Consider the following 21,013-nt stretch of genomic DNA (forward strand, 5'->3'; position numbering starts at 1 on the left):
GGAGATGGTGGATGAAGGTATAGAAATGGAAGAAGGTTTTGTGTTAAGACCCTGGAATCGACAAGAGATTTTTGAACAATGACTTGTAACTATTGTCAGGCGTAATCTATGCCCTTTTCACTGACTGGACCTTCACAGCATTAAATTGCTGTGTTGTAATATAGCAATGCTTAGTGCCAGCAAGAACATGCTTTAAGCTGATAATAAGCAAAACTATTATAGTAAGGCTACAAAACACAAGTAATAAACGACACAATTATGAAGGTTTCTTTTTGGGTGAACAGAGAGGGGGTATTGTGGGAATCCATAAAATCAGAGGGTTTTAGGAAAGCTAAAAAAGGCAGGCCTCAGAGACAGCAGAATTGTGAACAGTGCTCAAGCAACACTCATGAGATAGGTCAGCAGAAAAATTATTTAAACTGTAGAAAACTCAAGGACAAATAGAACAATAGGCCTATGTATTAATGCTTGCCGATATAGCTTTCTAAGTTGCAGAAAGTTTATCTAGCATGATATTAGAAAGGTTAAGCTTAAGAATGGAGCTCTGTGTGTTGTCTCTTACAAACGGGTATTGTATTCAAAAGAAGCAGGCATTGTTTTAACCAAAGCTGCGTGTGCTTATGGTGACTGGATGGAACTACTGTCAACATGCTTTTGCTTTTTGTAATCCGTCAAGAAGCTTATAAAGTAAGTTTTCTAGCCTGCTGCCTGGATTGTGGGCTGTTAGCATCTTCGCATGATCATAATCATGTAATGAAACTGATGCTGAAAAAATAAATAGCTCGAGGCACTTTCCCAGCAGCCCCATCCTGTTTGCATCTGTAAATAAACCCCTTGCCAGTGTCACCCACTCTCCACCATATTCCTGCTGCTCTGACAACAAGCTCTTGCTCACATCATGCTGCTGTCAGCTACAGTGGGTTGTAACTGCCACTGTGCACTGCCGGCTCTTCACAAGAAGAGAACATGATCCCCTTCCTTGGAAATACAAATATTAGTTTAACCTCGTTTGAAAGAAAGCATAGCTTGGCATTATTCTGGGCTTTACTCCAAGATGAGAAGGGATGTTGCACTGTGAGACACCAGGCATTCATCATCTCTTGCAATGCCAGTACTCAGAATCAGGGCTCAGGGTGATGGGAGCACATGGTGGTTTGCTTGCACAAACAGAAAAGGAAAAGGTTTTCTGTCCCTATGTGCAGGACAACTCCAAAGGCCCATTTGAACCTTCCACCCTCGTGTCCAGGCTCACAGAGGACACTGGAAGGGACACTCAGAAATAATGCAAGGCATGCTTACAGGAGGGGATTGGCATTTCTGTCATTAACCTTGGGCTGAATTTGGCTATTGCTGGTTGGGGGTATAGGTACAAATTACGAATGGGACGGGGCTGCTGTGGAACGTGCCTTGAGCTGTTATATTTTTCAGCATCAGTCTCATTGCATGGTTATGACAATGGGAAAATGCCACCAGGTCACATCTCAGGCAGCAGACAAAGAACTTCATGTTACAACTTACTTTATAAGTTTTGTGACCAGTCACACAAAGCAAAAGCACATTGACAGTAGTTCTATCCAATCACCATAAGCACACGTACCTTTGGTTAAAACAATGCTTGCTTATTTTGAATACAATACCTGCTTGTAAGCCCTAAAACACAATGCACAGAGCTCCATTATTAAGCTTAGAACTTCCTAATATCTTGCTAGATAAACTTTTCTGTAGCTTAGGGAGTTAGTCTAGACAAACATTAATCCACAGACCATTGTTCTAATTGTCCTTGCTTTTCTACAGTTTAAATACTTTTTCTGCTGACCTATCTCAAGGCTGCTGCTTAGCTCTAATCACAGTTCTATTGTCTCTGGGGCCTGCCTTTTGCAGCTTTCCCAAAACCCTCTGATTTTGTAGATTCCCACATTTGGCCTCCTTTTCCCAGCAAACCATTGGAAGCTTCAGGTCAGTGTGTGAGCTGGCAGTGCTCCAACAGCCTCTGCTGAACCCCACATCTGTGGGGAGCCCCTCCCTACAAGAACTGCTCCCTGTGACACTGCAGGGACACGCACACAGTGCCTTGAGCTCGAGCCTGGCAGCAGAGCTGGGCTTTGTCAGGCTCCCAGCCCTGCCTCGAGCCTCCAGTGCAGAAATGCTTTTAGCATTTTAGCATTTTTAGGTGAGCTCTGCAGCTGCACCAGAAACTCAATGTCCTCCCTCCCAGCACATGGAGCTAGCTGAGGATCTGCCCAGTGACCGCAGCCAGGGGTAGAGTGGGTGGGAGGAGGAGGAAGAAGAGGAGGAAGAAGAGGAGGAAGAAGAGGAGGAAAATGGGGTTCTCAGTGTGAAATACAAAGCTGTGTTTCATGTCAGGTGCATAAAAGCAATGTGTGTATTTCTGATTGTGATATGTGTGGAAACCGACCATGGGACAGTTATAAAGACAAATTCTAATAATAACTGAGGAAAGTAAAGCATGGAAGAAGGCCTTTGAACCTGTCTTTTGTTTGCAATTAACTTTGGCTGATTTACGAGCACTGGAATTAAAGCATTAAGGATGTTGTTTTATGCTTGTAGTTAATCCTTAAAGAGTTCTGCAATAATAACCTTTTGAAGTATAATTTTAGAATATTGCTTGTATCCTTGAAACTATAGCTTTGGAATACATATAAAGGAAATATGCTTATCTTGCGCCTTAATAAAGCAGAGAAAAGCTTGAGAAAGGAAGATGAACATCAACTAATGGATTTATAGTTTCGACCAAGGGAAGCTGGACATCATTGTTATGAGATTTAGAGTCCTTGCAATCAAAAGGTGGACCCACATCTGGGGAGCTGGATCTCACCAGATGGGATTCATCTTCATTCGGAAACTGGACCACAACTATCTGGGAATACTCCTTTTGGGATACATCCTGAGAAAAACTAAATCACAATAGTGTATAGAATTGTGATGTAAAAGTTGGCAATAGAAACTGCTGATGAGTAAAAATTGGAATAGAAACTGCTGAGAAAGCTTTTGAGTACCCCCATAAATACCTGTAAACGTCAACTATCATTGTGCAGTTGGAGGGAAAACTTCCCCCACTGTACCCAGCGCTGTATTGCTCATACTTTTCCTTATTAATTAATAAATTGATTGCTGCTTGAATATTGGCCTAGTCATGCTTCTGATTAATTACATCAGCGGTCACTTACCATTGGCTCAATGAAAAAAATGTCATCGGAGAACAGCATGGGGTCTTGGTGCAGCTTTGCCATCTCCCCCGGGAGCCTCAGGAGGGCAGCGCGATCCTCACCAGAGCCTTTCTCCTTCCCTGCTTCTCTCTCCTCCTTTAATTTTTCCAGCCACAGCTCTCTCTGTGTCCGCAGGAATCGATGCTGCCTGCAGCCACAGGAGAGACAAAGCCAGCAGAGGGTTTAATAAGTCACAGATTGGCAGAGAGAAATGTCAGTGCAGGAGAGCAAAGCACCTGGGGAGGAGCAGCAGTGTGAGAGATGATTTATGGAAAAGCAGGATGCCCCAAGGCAGGGAATGATTGGCGGCTGACTCCATTGATTCACAATGCTGAACATTTGCTTTATTAAATTATATTATATTACATGATATCACCGGCCAGGGGCTCTGTACAAATCACAAACGGGACGGGGCTGCTGTGGAATGCGCCTTGAGCTGTTATATTTTTCAGCATCAGTCTCATTGCATGGTTATGACAATGGGAAGATGCCACCAGCTCACATCCCAGGCAGCAGACAAAGAACCTAACGTTACAACTTCCTTTATAAGTGTTTTGACCAATTACACAAAACAAAAGCACGTTGACAGTAGTTCTATCCAACCACTAGAAGCACATGTACCTGTGGTTAAAACAATGCTTGCTTACTTTGAATACAATACCAGCTTGTAAGTTAAAACACAATGCACAGGGCTCCATTATCAAGCTTCAGCTTTCCTAATATCTTGCTAGATAAACTTTTCTGTAGCTTAGGGAGTTATTCTAGACAAGCATTAATCCACAGACCATTGTTCTAATTGTCCTTGCTTTTCTACAGTTTAAATACTTTTTCTGATGACCTATCTCATGGCTGCTGCTTAGCTCTAATCACAGTTCTATTGTCTCTGGGGCCTGCCTTTTGCAGCTTTCCCAAAACCCTCTGATTTTGTAGATTCCCACACATTATACTATACTTTATTAAAGATACATACTATACCACAAAGAATACTGAAGAAAACCTGTGATTGTCCCCAGACAGCCCGGACACAGCTTTTTCCAGCTGGCCAAGGAAACGACACAATCTTCAGCAGAACCCAAGTGATAAATCACTTCAGGTAAACAATCTTCCTAATATATTCCACATGTGCAAAAACAACAGAAGCAGCAAGTAGAGGTAAGGATTGTTTTCTCTCTGTTCTGTCTGTGCTTATCCAGGAAAATACCCTGCGAGAGAGAATTATGTCTCTCTGTTCAGAGAATGTGAATACCACAATGATTGACCCTCACAATTAACAGACAAATATCATGTATAGAGGTTAAGAAAATTTTTTTTTAAACCCTGAGTTGTTATCAAGGGACAGCTGGGGTTAGGATATTTGGGAGGATCAGCTTGTCACTACAGTGACATCTGAACTCCAATCAAGATTTGAGGAAGTAAACTCCACCACTGGACAGTGAAGAAGGGGTCAATGGACAGAGTTTTGGGAGGGGCTAAATGGTTAAAAGGCAAAACCTCCATTGTGTGGGTGAGCACATGGTGGGAAAAATCTTTTGCTCCTGGCGCCGTAACATTTTCTCCATTCAGTCTTCTCTTGTATTTTTGAAAAGGTTGAATAAACCTTTCTAAACATATGAAAAGGGAGTGGCTATTTCTCCCAAGCAGCAGCTCCCCAGCAAGGGCTGACCCCCAGCCATGGGGGTTCCAGATGGATCAGAGGATAACTTGTTGTTCACTGGCCTAGCAGAGAGTTTTAGTCTACACCTGCAAGCTCAGGAGAGATTTCCAGAGCCAGCGTCCCTCCAGAGAACCTCCTGGCTCAAAGCCTCTGCCAAAAAACTGAGGGAGAATCCACCAGCCACTTCAAGTGGCTTTTCCTACCACTGAGCTGCTGGGGGAGGCAGATAAACTTGCTCTGAATTTGCCAAATTTGCTCTGAACTAGGACAAATGGTCAAGGAGCAGGACTTCCCTGGGAAGGGGAGACGAAGCTACATGTTACCAGCACCATGAAAAATGTGCATTATGTGATTGGCTCTTTGCAAATATTAAAATGAATACTATATGTGTTATGTTGGAAAGTTATGTTATATTAATCCTTTTTTTGTAGTGCTACGCTAATCTTTTTAAGTAGTGTGGTGAATATAGTTTTAGGCTACAGAAACAATGTGATGTAAGATACTTTTTCTAACTAGCTCAAGAAGAGATAACAGCATCAACACACCAAAAATCCCAAGAGAAGAATTATTGCCTCCTTATTGAGGAGAACCAGACTTTGAGGGACCAAGACAATTGACTTTCAAGATGAGGGAAGAAGTTGACAATAAGCAGAAAACACCCTTTGTTTGAAAAGAATGTTTGCATCATGTATGAGATATATGAATATGCAACAGGCTGTCTGAAATTCTTTGCTTTTTTATTGTCCCTTTGTTGTCCTAACTCTAATTGTCCAAATTCTTATTACTCTATTTTTATTACTGTTAAACTTTTAAAAATTTGAAAACAAGTGATTGGCGTTTTTCACAAGCATCACTCTTTGCTCCTTCCATTTTGGACCTTTCACAAGAGCATCCCAGAGCACTTCCAAAGGAAATTGATGAATTCAGGCACCACAACCCTTCAGAGTGACATTCAAGGTTTTATATGCATGAAAACAGAGGCTCTGAGAGGGGAAGGGACTTTGTTGTGCAGGAGGGAGACAGCAAACTCCTGGAGAGACCTTTCCATGAGCCAGAGCTTTTTGGCTCCCATCCCAGTGCATTGCAGTAGAAGGTCCTGAGAGGGAAAGGATCCTACACTATCTCCTCTCATTAAAAAGTCCTCTCTGCTCTGAGATCTCAAAAGCTGCTCTGACAACAGGGCAGTGGCCTCGGAGCTACAGTCATGCCTAAGACTGGAAATAAGGAAGAACAAAATGTCCTGGTGACAGTCTAGGACACAAACTGGCATGAAAACTGATGAATTTGGGAAAAAACCTACAAAACCAAAACCAGGCTGAAGTTTACTTTGGGAAGCTGTGGGATCTCAGCACCTCAGGACTGAGGTGCCAAGTCACCGAGACCACCCTTGGGGTGCTCGGGAGTCCTGGAATGCTGCCAGAAGTGTCTGGTGGCTGGACTTTGATCCTACACAGGAGACGACACTTGTATGAGGATAGGAGGATTTCACCGGAGTGAATGGTAAGGGATTAGTTAATTAGAGAGTGAAACACAGGGTTTAGGATTTCTGTACAGGGGGGTTTAGAGAAGTAAGATGGAGGAACTGGGGCGTGTCCTGTCCTTCTTCTTCTTCTTCTTCTTCTTCTTCTTCTTCTTCTCCTCCATCTTCTGTGGTGATGGTGGCACTTTGGGATTGGTCATTACTAAAAATGCACTGGTCAATAAGGGTGAAAGGTATTGGGGAAAAATGATAAATATTGTATACGTAACTTTGGGTATAAAGATAGGTGACCGCCCGGAGGGAGGGGAGTGTGCTCATGGCTGGCTGCTGAGCAGACCTCTGTCGGGCCGAGAGAAAATCTTTTAGATAAACAATTAATAAACACCGAGACCGAGAAAAGAACTGAAGCCTCTTCTCGTCCTTTGAAACGCGGGCTGCCCCAAGGCCACCCCGGGCCTTTCCAGGCCATCCAAACAGCCGAAAATCGGACAACTGGCATCCGCTGGGTGAGCTCGAACCCCCACCAAAACCTTTCGGGGGGGGAGCAGCCTCGAAGCCCTGAAGAGCTGAAGAGCCAAGAGGGCAGCTCCGACCTTCGACGAGCTCCCAGGGGAGCGCTGATAACTCCTGAGGAGAGAAGCCTGAAGAAAAAGAAAAAAAAGAGAAGAGAAAGAAAAACGGCCAGGAGAGTCTGCAAAAAACAGCAGTCACTGAGAATTCCATCTCTCAGCTTCTGCCGAAGACAATTCGTAGCAAAGCAGCCCGGACCGGAACCAGGAAGGCGCCTCTGGGGCCATCTCTCGTGACCTGCTGGACGGAGATCGAGACCTCCGGACTGCCCTGACGACAGATTTGGTAAGAAGGTCCAAAAATAAGAACATGGGGGGCACACTTTCCCAGGAACAACGGGAAATTTTGTCCGCCTTACAAGGCGTGACTCAAGCATACACAGAAGGGATCCCAAAGAAAGAGTTAAAACAGTTATTGTTATGGGCAAGGCTAAACTATCCACTAGCAGAAACATGCCTGCTACTCGAAGTGGGGTTTTGGCAGGAGATAAACAGACATTTATATTTCTTAGCAACAAAATAGGACGAGACAGCGTTAAAGCTGCTATCGCCAGCAAGGATTATGTTAGAAGGCATATTGGTGCAATCGAATTGCCAGGAGAAGCAGTGGAAGGCTGCGGCACCTTCAGAAGGAGGGGGGGAGCGAGACTCCGGGAAAAAATTAGCTCTGGCCTTAAGAAGCCAGGAGGAAAGAGCTCTCGAGGAAAGAGGGCAGGAAATATTATTTAAACCCCCGGTCCCAAAACCCAGAAACCCCAGGAAACTCCTAAAGCGTCCTGAGACTCCAGAGAGCATGGAGGACTCAGAATCGGAAGGGGGGAGGCAGGGGGGAGAGAAGGGATCGGGGGGGGCGCTTTCTCGCGGCCAGGCTGCGGCGGAGCAGGCGGGGAGGGCGGGTGAAGAGATAACGGAAGACACGTGTTCCGGTGTGGCTTTCCTCAGCTCTGGGCCGGGGGCGGCAGCCGTCCCGGCTGGCAGGGATGCAGAAACGCCCGCGGCGGGCGAAACTCGCAAAAACCAGTGGGGGAGTCACATACCAGTGCGGGGGCGTCCGACACGGGCAGCGAAATAGGGGAAATTGTGCAGCCCCCGAAGGCTGCCATGGTGAGACGCAGGAGGCGCGCAGTTGTGACGTCAGACCCGGTGCGCAGATCGGCCCGGATCGCGGAGCGCTCCTGGGGGCCGGCGGGAGGCGGGCTGCATGCACCGGTGGGGGGAGGAGTGAACACGGCGTCAGAGGAGGAGGAGACAGAGTCAGGGGCAGACCGAGGGGAGGAGACCTCGGAGGTGGAACAAGGGGGAGAGAGTGACGTCAGCTCGGGAGAGACAGGGAGCGGCTCGGAGAGCACGCATGCGCAGAGAGTAGAGCGTGGGCGGGGGCGGGCCAGACCCCCTGTGACGTCTCGGGCGAGGAGGGGCCATGCTAGGGATTCCACATCCCGGGGCTCCACCCCCTCTCCAGACTTGGTGCCTTTGGTTAAAACCCTCAGAGTCCAAGACTCACCCCTTCAAGGGAGATGTTCTGGTGTTCAAGCCCCAATTTCAGCTGAATTAAAAGCCAAGCAAACACAGTCTCAAATGAGGCTGCCGGCATGGCAGCTGGCAAGAAGAGGAGCAGTCGAGCTCACTCCGTCATCCGAGCCAGGGAGGCCGGTGACAGCGCCACCTGGTGGCAGGAAGACAGAAGTGCATGACATGCCGGATCGGGTCGGCGGAGCCACAGCGCCGTCTTGTGGCGAGACTGCAACAATGCAGCAATTTTTTCCAACATTATATAGAAAGAAAAGCATTTTAAAGAAGGCAATGCCAACACAACAAAGGGATTATCCATCGACTTCAGGATTTCATGAAGATGATGAAAGCTCAGATGAAGAACAGCTACAAGAAGAAGATGTCATAAGGATCACAACATCGAAAGGGGTTCCTACATGGATGCTGTCAGCAGCAGAAGCAGCTAAGAGCTTCTTGCATTCAGTTGACACAGCAAAAAAGAAATATCAACAGGATCCTCGAGCTTCCTTTTCGGATTTGGGAGCGAGGCCAAAAACCTCAAGGCGAGAAATGAGACGTGATGAATCACCAATGACATCCACAATACCATTATTCATGCAAATCCCAGCGGAACCTCAAGAAGAGGAATTTCAAGAGCCGGTGAAGACGATGGATTGGAAGCGAATTAGAAAAGCATTGGCAAAGGAAAAGCATTTATTTCCGGGATCAGGAGATCTGACAATGCCAGTGACATATGATGCCCAAGGGCAGAATCCAAGGTGGGAAAGGATGGGTCATGAGATACTCAAAGATTTAGGGAAGGCGGCTCAAACTTTTGGGCTGAATTCACAATACTTCAAACAGCTACTAAGAGGGACATTCACTACCTATGATCTCACACCATATGATATTCAAAGTATTGTGGCAATGATTCTCACTGACACGCAAAGCCTTGTCTGGGAAAACAGGTGGAGAAAATATCTTGCTGAATTACGGAACAGATATCAAGGTGGACCAAACGCGAACCTCACAGAAGGACAGTTAGCAGGAGATCCTCCAGATGACAACCCAGGGGAACAAGCAGCTAGGCTGCCACGAAGAGTGTTAAGTGACATCAAGGAAGCAGTGAGAATAGCAATCATGCAAATCACACCAGCAGGAGCTCCAGAAGTCCCGTTCTCTTGCATCAGGCAAGGTCCCACAGAGCCATTCATGTCGTTCATCGATCGACTCACGCAAGCCGTGGATCGACAGGTGACGACAGAAGAAGCGAAGAGGCCTCTCTTGGAAAGCTTAGCTTTCGGCAATGCCAACCCAGATTGCCAACGGGTGATTAGCGCCATGCCAGGACGGCCATCCTTGGCAGAGATGGTGGAGGCATGCAGCAAGGTGGGGACACCTCAGCATGTCGCAGCGATTGTGAAGAACGAATTAAGAGAGGAATGGGAAAAACAGTTAAAGGGACATTCAGAAAGGCAAACAGAGGACAAGACACTGGAAAAGATGTTGGAAAAAATACTGCATCAACAGGATGAGAACATCAACAAAGTTCTTGCGACGATGCAGAAAAAGAACAATCCCCCAAGAGGACAGTGCTACAGATGTGGGGAGTTTGGGCACATGAAAAGGAATTGTCCACAAACACATACGCCAGCGCCAGCACAGAAGGCGGAAAGGCCAGTTTGCGCACGGTGCGGAAGAGGAAGACACTCGGTGAAAGAATGTTATTCCTAGACAGACGCGGACGGAAATCCGTTACCGCATCCGGGAAACACAAAGCGCAGCACGGGCCGGCGCGCTCAGACACAAGTACTGACGGTGTCACAAGAGCAGACGGGGCAATCATCAGTGAGCGACAAGCAGACGCCCTCAGCAAAACCCTCAGCCGATTCCACAGTGACCCAGACCTCCTCCCACCAGGGGCACAGTGTGCATTGGCAGCTTCAAAATTAGTATGCTTTCTAGATGAAAGTCATGCGGAGATACCAACGGGTATCCATGGGGACTCATACAAGAAACAAGATTTCTTGATAATTGGACAAGATAAGTGCAGTATTCTTGGACTCATTGTCTATCCAACAGTTATCTCAGCGGACAAAAATACAGAGTTGACAGTGTTGGCAAGAGCACTTCGTCCACCATTGACCGTACCAGAAAACACTGTGGTTGCGAGAGCCTTCGCATTGCCGCCACACGCAGTTGGAGAGGTCATGTCAATCTTCGATGAAGAAGGTTTCCCTATGAAGGAACATGTTGAAGTACATGCAACATGGGTGAAGCACATAGGTCGAGACCGACCCACGCTCACATGCCAATTGACATGTGGGGACGGAACGATAGCAATCAGAGGTATGCTCGACACAGGGGCGGATGTAACGCTAATATCGTACATCTTTTGGCCACGCAGTTGGAGCTTGGTCGCGCCATTGGGTTCTCTCTCAGGCATAGGGGGAGCATCTCTGTGTCTGCAAAGTGAGAATTCTGTCGTTGTCACGGGACCAGGAGACAAGACGGCGATCATTCGTCCTTTTATTGTCCAAAAGCCAATCACAGTCTGGGGTCGGGACCTTTTGGCGCAATGGGGCGCGAAGATCAAAGTGGATTTTTAGTAGGGGTCACTGCAACACTCGCCACACTGAAGCTGACATGGAAAACAGATGATCCAGTTTGGGTGGATCAGTGGCCCCTTGAGTGGAAAAAGTTGAGTGCTTTGAGAAACCTGGTCCAAGAACAATTGCAGGCGGGACACATCAAGCCAACAGACAGCCCTTGGAATTCTCCAGTGTTTGTCATCAAGAAAAAACTATCGGGCAAATGGAGGTTGTTACACGATCTCAGGAAGATCAACAAAGTCATAGAAGACATGGGACCGCTTCAATTGGGACTTCCATCTGTCTCAATGATTCCCAGAGATTGGCAGCTTGTGGTCATTGACCTCAAGGATTGTTTTTTCAGTATCCCACTCCATCCGGATGATGCTCCGAGATTCGCCTTTTCAGTTCCGAGTATCAACAAGGAAACGCCTCTGCAGCGGTACCATTGGGTCGTTCTTCCACAAGGTTTAAAAAACTCTCCGACGATCTGTCAATGGTACGTGGCACGAGCTTTGGCACCAGCGCGGAAGAAATTTCCAAAGGTAAAGATCATTCATTACATGGATGATTTGCTCATTGCAGCATCAACACAACAAGAGCTGCAAGAAGCTCGTGACTGTGTGATCGCAGAGGTGCAAAAGGAAGGTCTGAAAATCAGCATTTCAAAGATTCAAGAGGTTGCACCTTGGAAATATTTAGGGTGGAAAATTTCAGAGAGAACAATAAAACCTCAAAAAATGGAGATCACCACCAAGATCAGCAATTTGCACGATTTGCAACAGCTTCTGGGAGAAATCAACTGGATGAGGCCGGTTTTGGGAATCACAAACAGCGACATCCCAGCGTTGCTCGATCTTTTGAGAGGAGACACAGACATTCGGTCTCCCAGGACACTCACGCAAGAAGAGAAAAAGGAGTTGGAGAGAGTCGCAGACGCGATACAGAAAAGGCAGGCACATCGATTTGTTCCAACGTTGCCTTTTCAGTTGGCAGTGCTGGGGAAGAAAACACAGTTCCATGGTTTGATCTTCCAATGGGACAAATCGCAAAAGGACTCTTTGATAATCATAGAGTGGATTTTCCTACCACACAGGCCCGCAAAAACAATTCTCACAGATTTGGAGATGGCAGCACAGATCATCATAAAGGCGAGAACAAGGTTGCTGACAATGGCAGGAAGAGAATTCTCAGTCATCAGATTACCCTTGAAACAAGACTATTTCGATTGGGCAATGCAACAATCGAAAGACCTGTTAATCGCGTTGTTAGCATTCCCAGGAACTTGCACAGTCCACTTTCCACGACATAGAATACTGCAATCGCAAATATGCTATAAAGCAAAACCAAAAATAAGTGAAGAACCTTTGGACGGGATCACAGCGTTCACAGATGGCTCAGGGAAGACACACAAGTCAGTGATCACATGGAGAGACTCAACGACAGGGGATTGGGAATCTGACGTGAGGATGGTTCAGGGCTCTCCACAAATTGTGGAGTTGGCAGCTGTTGTCCGAGCATTTCAGTTGTTCAAACAACCTCTCAATCTGGTGACAGATTCCGCATATGTTGCGGGTGTGGTCAAGAGATTGGAAGGTTCGCTCTTGAAAGAAGTCAGTAATGGGGTTTTATACTCCTATCTGACGAGCTTGAAAACACTGCTAGAAAGCAGGGAAAGAGAGTATTTTATCACACACATTAGAGCACACACGACACTTCCGGGATTTTTAGCGGAAGGAAATGCTCGAGCGGACAGGTTAACAATGCCCATTTCGCAAACACTGCCGGACATTTTTGAGCAGGCAAGGTTAAGTCATGCGTTCTTTCATCAGAATGCGCAAGCGCTGATGGAGTCCTTTCGTCTCACAAAGAGTCAGGCGAGGGAGATCATTAGTGCTTGTCCAGACTGTCAGTTTGTGCAGCCACCTTCTTCTACCGGAGCTATCAATCCGCGGGGGCTGCAAAATCTTCAGTTGTGGCAAGCTGATGTCACGAAATATCCATCTTTTGGGAGGCTCAAAAATGTTCATGTTTCTGTGGATACATTCTCAGGTGCAGTCTTTGCTTCAGCACATGCAGGGGAAACAGCAGACCATGCTTGCCGACATTTTCTGCAGGCATTTGCAGCATTAGGTGTGCCTCAGGAGATAAAAACAAATAATGGTCCAACATGTACAGGCAGGGTGCTTGACAAATTCCTGAAAAGATGGGGTGTCAGACACACGTTTGGTATTCCACATTCACCCACAGGTCAGGCGATCATTGAAAGAACACATCACACCCTGAAATCCCTTCTGGACAGACAGAGAAGGGGTGAGCCAGAGGCAACACCTCACATGAAATTAAATAAGGCACTGTATGTGTTGAATTTCCTAAATAGCTCATCCTCGGAACCTAATCCACCAATCGTGAGACATTTTCTAAACAGCACACAGGCAAAGCTAAGGGAAAATCCTTTAGTTTTGATCCGAAACCCAGAGACAAAACAAATAGAGGGTCCTTTCAAACTAATCACTTGGGGCAAGGGTTTCGCTTGTATCTCCACAGATCGAGGTCTAAAGTGGGTGTCAGCACGGCACGTGAAGCCATTCCGAACGTGAGAACGCGAGAACGCTGATCCAAGAAACAAAGAGACGAGTACTCAGACAGAAGTCGAGACTCAGACTGGAAAGAACAATTCAGAAGAAAAATAAAAAGAAACTAAGGACTTTGGGGGTTTTTATATAAGAGCAAAATAATGAGTTTCATGATGCTTATGTGCATCATCCTTTCATTCATTGCAGTAAGCAATGGAGGAGATTTACCTGTTAATCAGCCAAGGCAAAATGTATGGGAGACTTTAGCTCAGGCAGCGAATTTAGATAGTATTTGCCTGACACATTCGAGGCCAGGAAAACCATTTTCTGCATGCATGGTTGGATTGCCAGTGGACGAATGGCCAGTTCCAGGGCACTCCGCAGTTAACATTTCGCAGGTCATTAAAGATCCTGTGAAAGAGTGGTGTGCTTGGACACATCTACTTCCTGTGGCTTCTACAGAACCTCAGGAATTGGAGATTTTTGGGTCCATGACAATGGAATTCTGCATGCAGTTTGAAGCTCCGAAGGCCACAAAGGCAAAAACTATCGCTTTGACTCCCATTCATGAGTTTTATAAGAATGCATCAGCTTGGTGTAAATATACAGAGAAAACTACCAAAGGATCGATCCAAGTCCCAGTGCAACTGCCACGGGGTTTGTTTTTAATTTGCGGGGACAGAATTTGGCACGGCATTCCTGCTAATGCCACAGGAGGTCCATGCAGCATTGGGGAAATTTCAATGCTATCGCCTGATTTGAACATGCTAAGAGAGAAAAGGCACAGAGAAAAAAGATCAGAACAATATGCGGCAGATTGCAATGATGAAGTATTTTCTTGGGACAAGAAAACGAGTATTGCTACAGCAATTTTCTCACCTCAAACAGCATCAGGGGTGGCTTTGACTCAGATCGACTGCATGGGTTGCTGGTTGAGCAAACATGCACGGTCTGTGTCTGTCGCATTGGATGACATGTTAAAAGACATTAGTGGTGTAAGACAGGTAAATCTTCAAAACAGAGCGGCAATCGATTATCTATTGCTTGCTCATGGACATGGGTGTGAAGAGTTTGAAGGGATGTGCTGCATGAATCTCTCAGATCATTCAAAGTCAATTCATGAAAGTATTAAAAATATAAAAGACAGCATAAATAAGCTTGGCGAGATCACAGGATCATGGATCGATCAGCTGGTAGATTTCTTTGACATCTCTCCCATTTGGAGAGGAATTTTAAGGGTAGGGTTCCATGTTTTAATAGTTCTCCTAGTCCTCATCCTTGTCGTCCCATGCATATTTGCATGTTTAAAATGTGCCATGAATCGGATTGTAAAAGAGGTTTTCTTGGTGCAAAGAGAAGGGGGAGATGTGGGATCTCAGCACCTCAGGACTGAGGTGCCGAGTCACCGAGACCACCCTTGGGGGGCTCGGGAGTCCTGGAATGTTGCCAGAAGTGTCTGGTGGCTGGACTTTGATCCTACACAGGAGACGACACTTGTATGAGGATAGGAGGATTTCACCGGAGTGAATGGTAAGGGATTAGTTAATTAGAGAGTGAAACACAGGGTTTAGGATTTCTGTACAGGGGGGTTTAGAGAAGTAAGATGGAGGAATTGGGGCGTGTCCTGTCCTTCTTCTTCTTCTTCTTCTTCTTCTTCTTCTCCTCCATCTTCTGTGGTGATGGTGGCACTTTGGGATTGGTCATTACTAAAAATGCACTGGTCAATAAGGGTGAAAGGTATTGAGGGAAAATGATAAATATTGTATACGTAACTTTGGGTATAAAGATAGGTGACCGCCCGGAGGGAGGGGAGTGTGCTCATGGCTGGCTGCTGAGCAGACCTCTGTCGGGCCGAGAGAAAATCTTTTAGATAAACAATTAATAAACACCGAGACCGAGAAAAGAACTGAAATCTCTTCTCGTCCTTTGAAACACGGGCTGCCCCAAGGCCACCCCGGGCCTTTCCAGGCCATCCAAACAGCCGAAAATCGGACAGGAAGCCTAGTTGCTTCTGAGGGGAAAATGGATCACCTGGGGTCCAGGCTAAGGCAGGAAAGTGGGAAAAATGGAAATAAACAGCCCAGGGAAGTAGCCAGAGAAGGTCATGGAGTTTTCTTTTAACACACAGAGCTTGTATGGGAGTCAGACACTGTGTAAGGAGATGGAGAACAGTGGAAAACCAAGAAGCCCAGGGCACTAAAGGACCCTCTTACCAGCCATTCAGGTGGGCAAGGGTCGCTCTCCTGGTACTTTGCAGGCAATTTAAAATGGCTCTGGGGAGTGCAAGCGACCTGGCCCGCAGCAAACAGGGGCTGGCCACGACAGTTTTGGCCCAGCAGTTCTGGCTCAGCAGTTCTGACCCAGCAGCTCTGGCCCAGCAGTTTTGGAACAGCAGTTTTGGCACAGCAGTTTAGACATGGCAGTTTTGGCGAGGCTGTTTTGGCACAGCAGTTTTGGCACAGCAGTTCTGGCCCGGCAGTTCTGGCTTGGCAGTTCTGGCACGGCAGTTCTGGCACGGCAGTTCTGGCACAGCAGTTTTGGCAGAGCAATTTTGGCACAGCAGTTTTGGCACAGCAGTTCTGGCATAGCAGTTTTGGCATGGCTTTTTGGCACAGCAGTTTTTGCATGGTGTTTGTCAGGTTTTGTGTGGCAGTTGGCACAAGCAGGCTTAGCCGAAAGGCTGCAGCCACCCACCCTCCTTGTGTAGTGGGTTGTGTCTTTTTGCTGGTTTTGAGGTGCTTGCTGTTTCTTTCTTTATTTCTTTTTCTTTCTTTCTTTCTTTCTTTCTTTCTTTCTTTCTTTCTTTCTTTCTCTTTCTTCTTCTTCTTCCTTCCTTCCTTCCTTCCTTCCTTCCTTCCTTCCTTCCTTCCTTCCTTCCTTCCTTCCTTCCTTCCTTCCTTCCTTCCTTCCTTCCTTCCTTCCTTCCTTCCTTCCTTCCTTCCTTCCTTCCTTCCTTCCTTCCTTCCTTCCTTCCTTCCTCCTCCCCTTCCCTCCCTTCCTCTTTCCCCTTTCCCAGCTATGGTTCACTACTGAAAGCGAAGGGAGACGACCCATCCTTTGATCAGCATCGAACTCTGATTTAGTGATCAACCATGCACATTTTCATAACGGTTAATTAAGTTCATACATATTGCAAAACCCGAGCTCATCATTGGTTACAGATTAAACACCAACCCCTCCTTTTGTTTTCAATACCTGTGGTTTGTTATTGAAACCAAGATTTGTGTTCTCACCCTGCTATGAATGGTTCTCAAAACCTCCATGTTTGTTACTTTTACTTTCCCAAAACAGCCAAAGATAGAATGTTTACCTGTTATGAGAAAACTGCCTGAGAACCCTACTGTTTATAAAAATGTGCCTGAGAACCTTATTATTTACAGAAACAGGCTTGGGAACTGCTGCTTACAACTGCCTTTTACTTCTCCATCAGCTGTATATTTTCATGGCCTTTTTTCCTTCAAGCCATGTCTGAGCAAAATTCTCCAACAGTTTATGCAAAGCTGCCAAGAGGAGTGTATAACTCAAAGAGAACCCCTAGGAAGGACGCAGCTGTCCAGCCCCTGGCTGCAGGGAGGCTCTGAGCCTGGTGCTAAGATCAGAGGATGGTGCCAAAGACACCTGCGTGTGCTGTGAGCAACTGAATGCTCTGCTCTGTCCAGTGGCAGAGCTTAAGGAAGCAGTGGAAAGGTGCAGGAGCATCAGGGAGAGTGAAACAGAAATAAAACCAACCCTGAGAGAAGCTCAGCAGGAGCCAGAGGAGCCCTGCCCTTCCTGGGATCAGGCAGAAGGAGGAGACCTAGGAGACAGTGGAGAATGGAAATGCGTCTCTGCTGGAGAGGTAATAAAATGCCATCCTTGTTGGGAAGGATGAAAGTTTGACAAGAAAGTCTCACAGATATGTAGGCTTAGCAGGAAGATTTTAAAATGTGGAGTCTGATGAAGGAATAGAGATGGAAGCAAGTTTTGATATAGAAGAAAAGAATTGCTGAGCCAGTCTTACTGGATAACCAAGTGTGGAGAGCCTGGTTCAAGCATGACTTAAAGAAAGAGGCCATGAAGGGATTCAGCTAAGGGAAAAAAAGCAGCCTTTCCCAGGCTTGATTCTGTAAATAATTAAGGTTCTCAGCCACCTTTTATATAAACAACAAGATTCTCAGACCGTTCTGTCCTTGGCTGCTACTGGGAACAGACGGCCGGTCTGGGAACAGATATGAAGGTTTTGAGAACTTTTTATATCATGGTTAGGACACTGATCTTGGTTTCAGTAAACTAACTTCGGGTATTGTAAACAAAAGGAGGATCAATAAAGGGGAGTCAGATGCTGATCAACAAAGGTGGGTCACTCCCTTCACTTCAACATAATGGTGACACCCAACCGTGATACTGCGATGCACCACGCGAAGTGAAACCGGCTCAGGTCCTATGCAGCGGGACGGCAGGAAAACGCGATAAAGCGGATAAAAAAGAAGCTAATACGCGTTGTGTGCCTCGAGTGATCGTAAAGACGATCTCGACTGATACGTGCTGCACGGGCCTTGAAGAGGCTGCAACCAGCGCTGGAAATTGGGTAGGAAAAAGGCAAGCAGCATATTTATAAAAACCACAGATTAAGGGGATGAATTTGCAAAAGGATTTAACAGGACTTTGGACTGACAGCTGTGCTGGGGGAGGGGAGCAGCCGCGCCGAGCGACCGCCTGAAGGGCTGCGCTGTAGCGACGATAACAGAGGCAGTGGTAGGGAGAGCCGCCGCCGCGGGGGAAGCCGAGCTGCGCCGCGGAAGCCAAGCCGAGCCGCGGCCGCCCGGCCCAGCCCGCTGTTGGCGCCGGTGATGATGATGATCTTGCCCCGCATGGAGCCCCCGGGCCCGGGCCGCGCCGCGCCCCGCAGCCAGCGCCAGGCAGCCACCAGCAGCACCAGTACCAGCAGCGCTGCGGCCATGCTGGGCCTGGCCCCGGCAGGAGCTGAACTAAGCTGCCGCCCCGCCGTGAGACCAGAAGTTTTTTCTCCCGCTCTGACATCGCGGGGAGCCGCCCCGGGGACAGTGGGGCCGCCGCGGGGGGAGTGGCCGCGCCGCTGCGGCTGCAGCGGGGATGGAGCGCGTGCCGCACGCAGCGCGGGGGGGCTCGGCCCCCCTCCTACACACGCGCCGCGGGAGCAAATAAACTCTTGGTAGCTCTTCTCTAAAATGGACAAATATCTGTTGCCTTTCTTGAATGTACCTGTACCTCATTTAAGCTACTTAAATCTGTTACCTTAGTTTATATGTATTTCATACTTATTCTCAGAAGCTTTGGGTTTTTTTTCCTCTCCTGCTCAGACTAGTAGTAAGCCAGGAGGGAGGAGAATGCTGCTGTTCTGAGGTGGTTGTTTTAGCTTGTTGATTGAAAACTTAGATCTGCAGTTTTGTGGTTTACCAAGAAATACCAAGACTCTCTCTTCTGCCCCTTTTCAGCAGTGTTAGTAATTCAGTGATACAGGTTAGTTACCAGTTTAGGGTGAGGCTGAGAAGGATGGTCACACTTTTTACCTTTCCTTGCTGCTACAAATGGAGCCTTAGCTGTGAGGGGCCCAGGGCTGGAGTGCACTGGGCTCAGGCTCCTGGGCTCTCTCTCTCTCTCCTGTCTGTGCAGTTTCTGTTCTTGCCGTGTCTGTGCTTGGCTGCAGGTGATCCTGAGCCTAAAATAGAAACTTGCAGTAGCTTAGGCTGCTTCAGCTTCCTTCTCTTAACTTTTAGGTACCTTTTTTTTTTTTTGAGTTTCAGAACACTTCAAGTATCCACCCTCCAATAATAATAGTTTCAAGAGGTTTTGCATTTCAAAGTGCAGACAGATTTCTCTATCAAGCTTTAGTTTGATCCTAAATGCTGCTTTTAAAGATTTTAAACAGTGTTTTATTCCAGTGGTATGCAATGTGGCTTTGCTGTTCCCTAGGAGAGAATGTATTTCATATAGCCTTCATAATAGACTTGAAGAGTCAGAAGTAAACACGCACAATGGGAAAAGAACTTAGAAGAATTAAGAAATGAGAAACCCAGATGTTTCTAATGACATGGTTTTAGCTCAAGCCCTGAAAGCTAAATCAGGAGTGGTACACATTTTGAATGAAGAAAAATAGTTTTGGTATAGATTAGAAGTTTTATTGAATTACTGATACAGAAGGTAATGCATGAACACAAACTCTAAGTAGTATATTGTGTCTCAAAGATTTGAGCTAAAAAATGTCTATTTTACACAAGGAAAACATCTGTTGATGTATTTCCTCAAAAAGGCACTTTATAGAATTGCTATATAATTGTTTTTAAATAAGAATTGTTTCCTTTCTCTGAATCCAAAGGAAATGTTTGTTTTTTAAAGTGGTGTTTCCTACTCCAAAGCCACTTTAGAAGGCATAATAATAATATAAATAAAGTAATAAAATATGAAATAAATAATAAAATAAAATAAAATAATAATAAATAATAAAAAGAAAAATAATAATAAAATGAAATAATAATAAAAATATGAAATAAAAAAATTGAAATAATTAATAATTTCAAATTTTAGTTAATAAAAGCATGGCTTTTAAAAGCATGTGATTAACAAAAACATACAGCATTTGATATTCATTTTGGGATATCACTTGCTTTCTATCATGATTGCCGGCAAACAAACTTTTGTTAACCAAAAGTTTTCTGTTAAGATTAAAATTATATTAAGTTATGTAGAATTTAAAGTCAGTTAAGTTTTGTTAAGTTAAAAGGTTTAAAGTATTTTAAGTCTGAATATTATTGAGTTTAGGTGATGTTCTGTTAAGTTAAAATATTTAAAGTTTAAATATTTTTAGTCTAAATGCTATTAAGTTTAAGTAATGTTAGATAGATTTATGCTTTTATGATAGGTGTTTGTTTTATGACCTGTGTGCAGGATGTTGTTGTGAATATTAGAGAGACTCTAGTTAAAGGAGACAATCAGAAGCATTTGTGAGTAGAACTGTTTTTGTTTAAAATATATCTGCTGTTTGATAATAGAAAACAAACTTCCTTTAGCTTATTTTTGTAGGTTATATTAGCACACTTAAGTTTTGTTTGAGCCTTGTAGCCCATAGAATTCTTTTTTGTATCTGTCGTATAGCACATTTTACAAATGGTATTAGCCTTTTTGGTTTGTTTCCCTAGTTTAGATCCCTTGTAAGAGAGAAACCTTGCTAGCTGAGAATATTGCTTATAATGTAATAATTGTTAGAATTGCCTATTTTTGTGTTGCAAAGAGTGTGACACAGCCCATAGAACTTTTCTGATTCTTGTTTAAGTTTTATTAGAGTTAATTGATTTTACATATAAGTTTTGTTGATCTTAAAATAAGTCTGTTAATTTTAGATATTTTAAGTGCTTTAAGTGCATGCTAATTTTTCACTACTCCAAATCAACCAAGGACTGAGAATTACTC

The sequence above is a fragment of the Zonotrichia leucophrys genome, unplaced genomic scaffold (genome assembly GCF_028769735.1).
Source record: "Zonotrichia leucophrys gambelii isolate GWCS_2022_RI unplaced genomic scaffold, RI_Zleu_2.0 Scaffold_140_117340, whole genome shotgun sequence".
Taxonomy (NCBI): Eukaryota; Metazoa; Chordata; class Aves; order Passeriformes; family Passerellidae; genus Zonotrichia; species Zonotrichia leucophrys.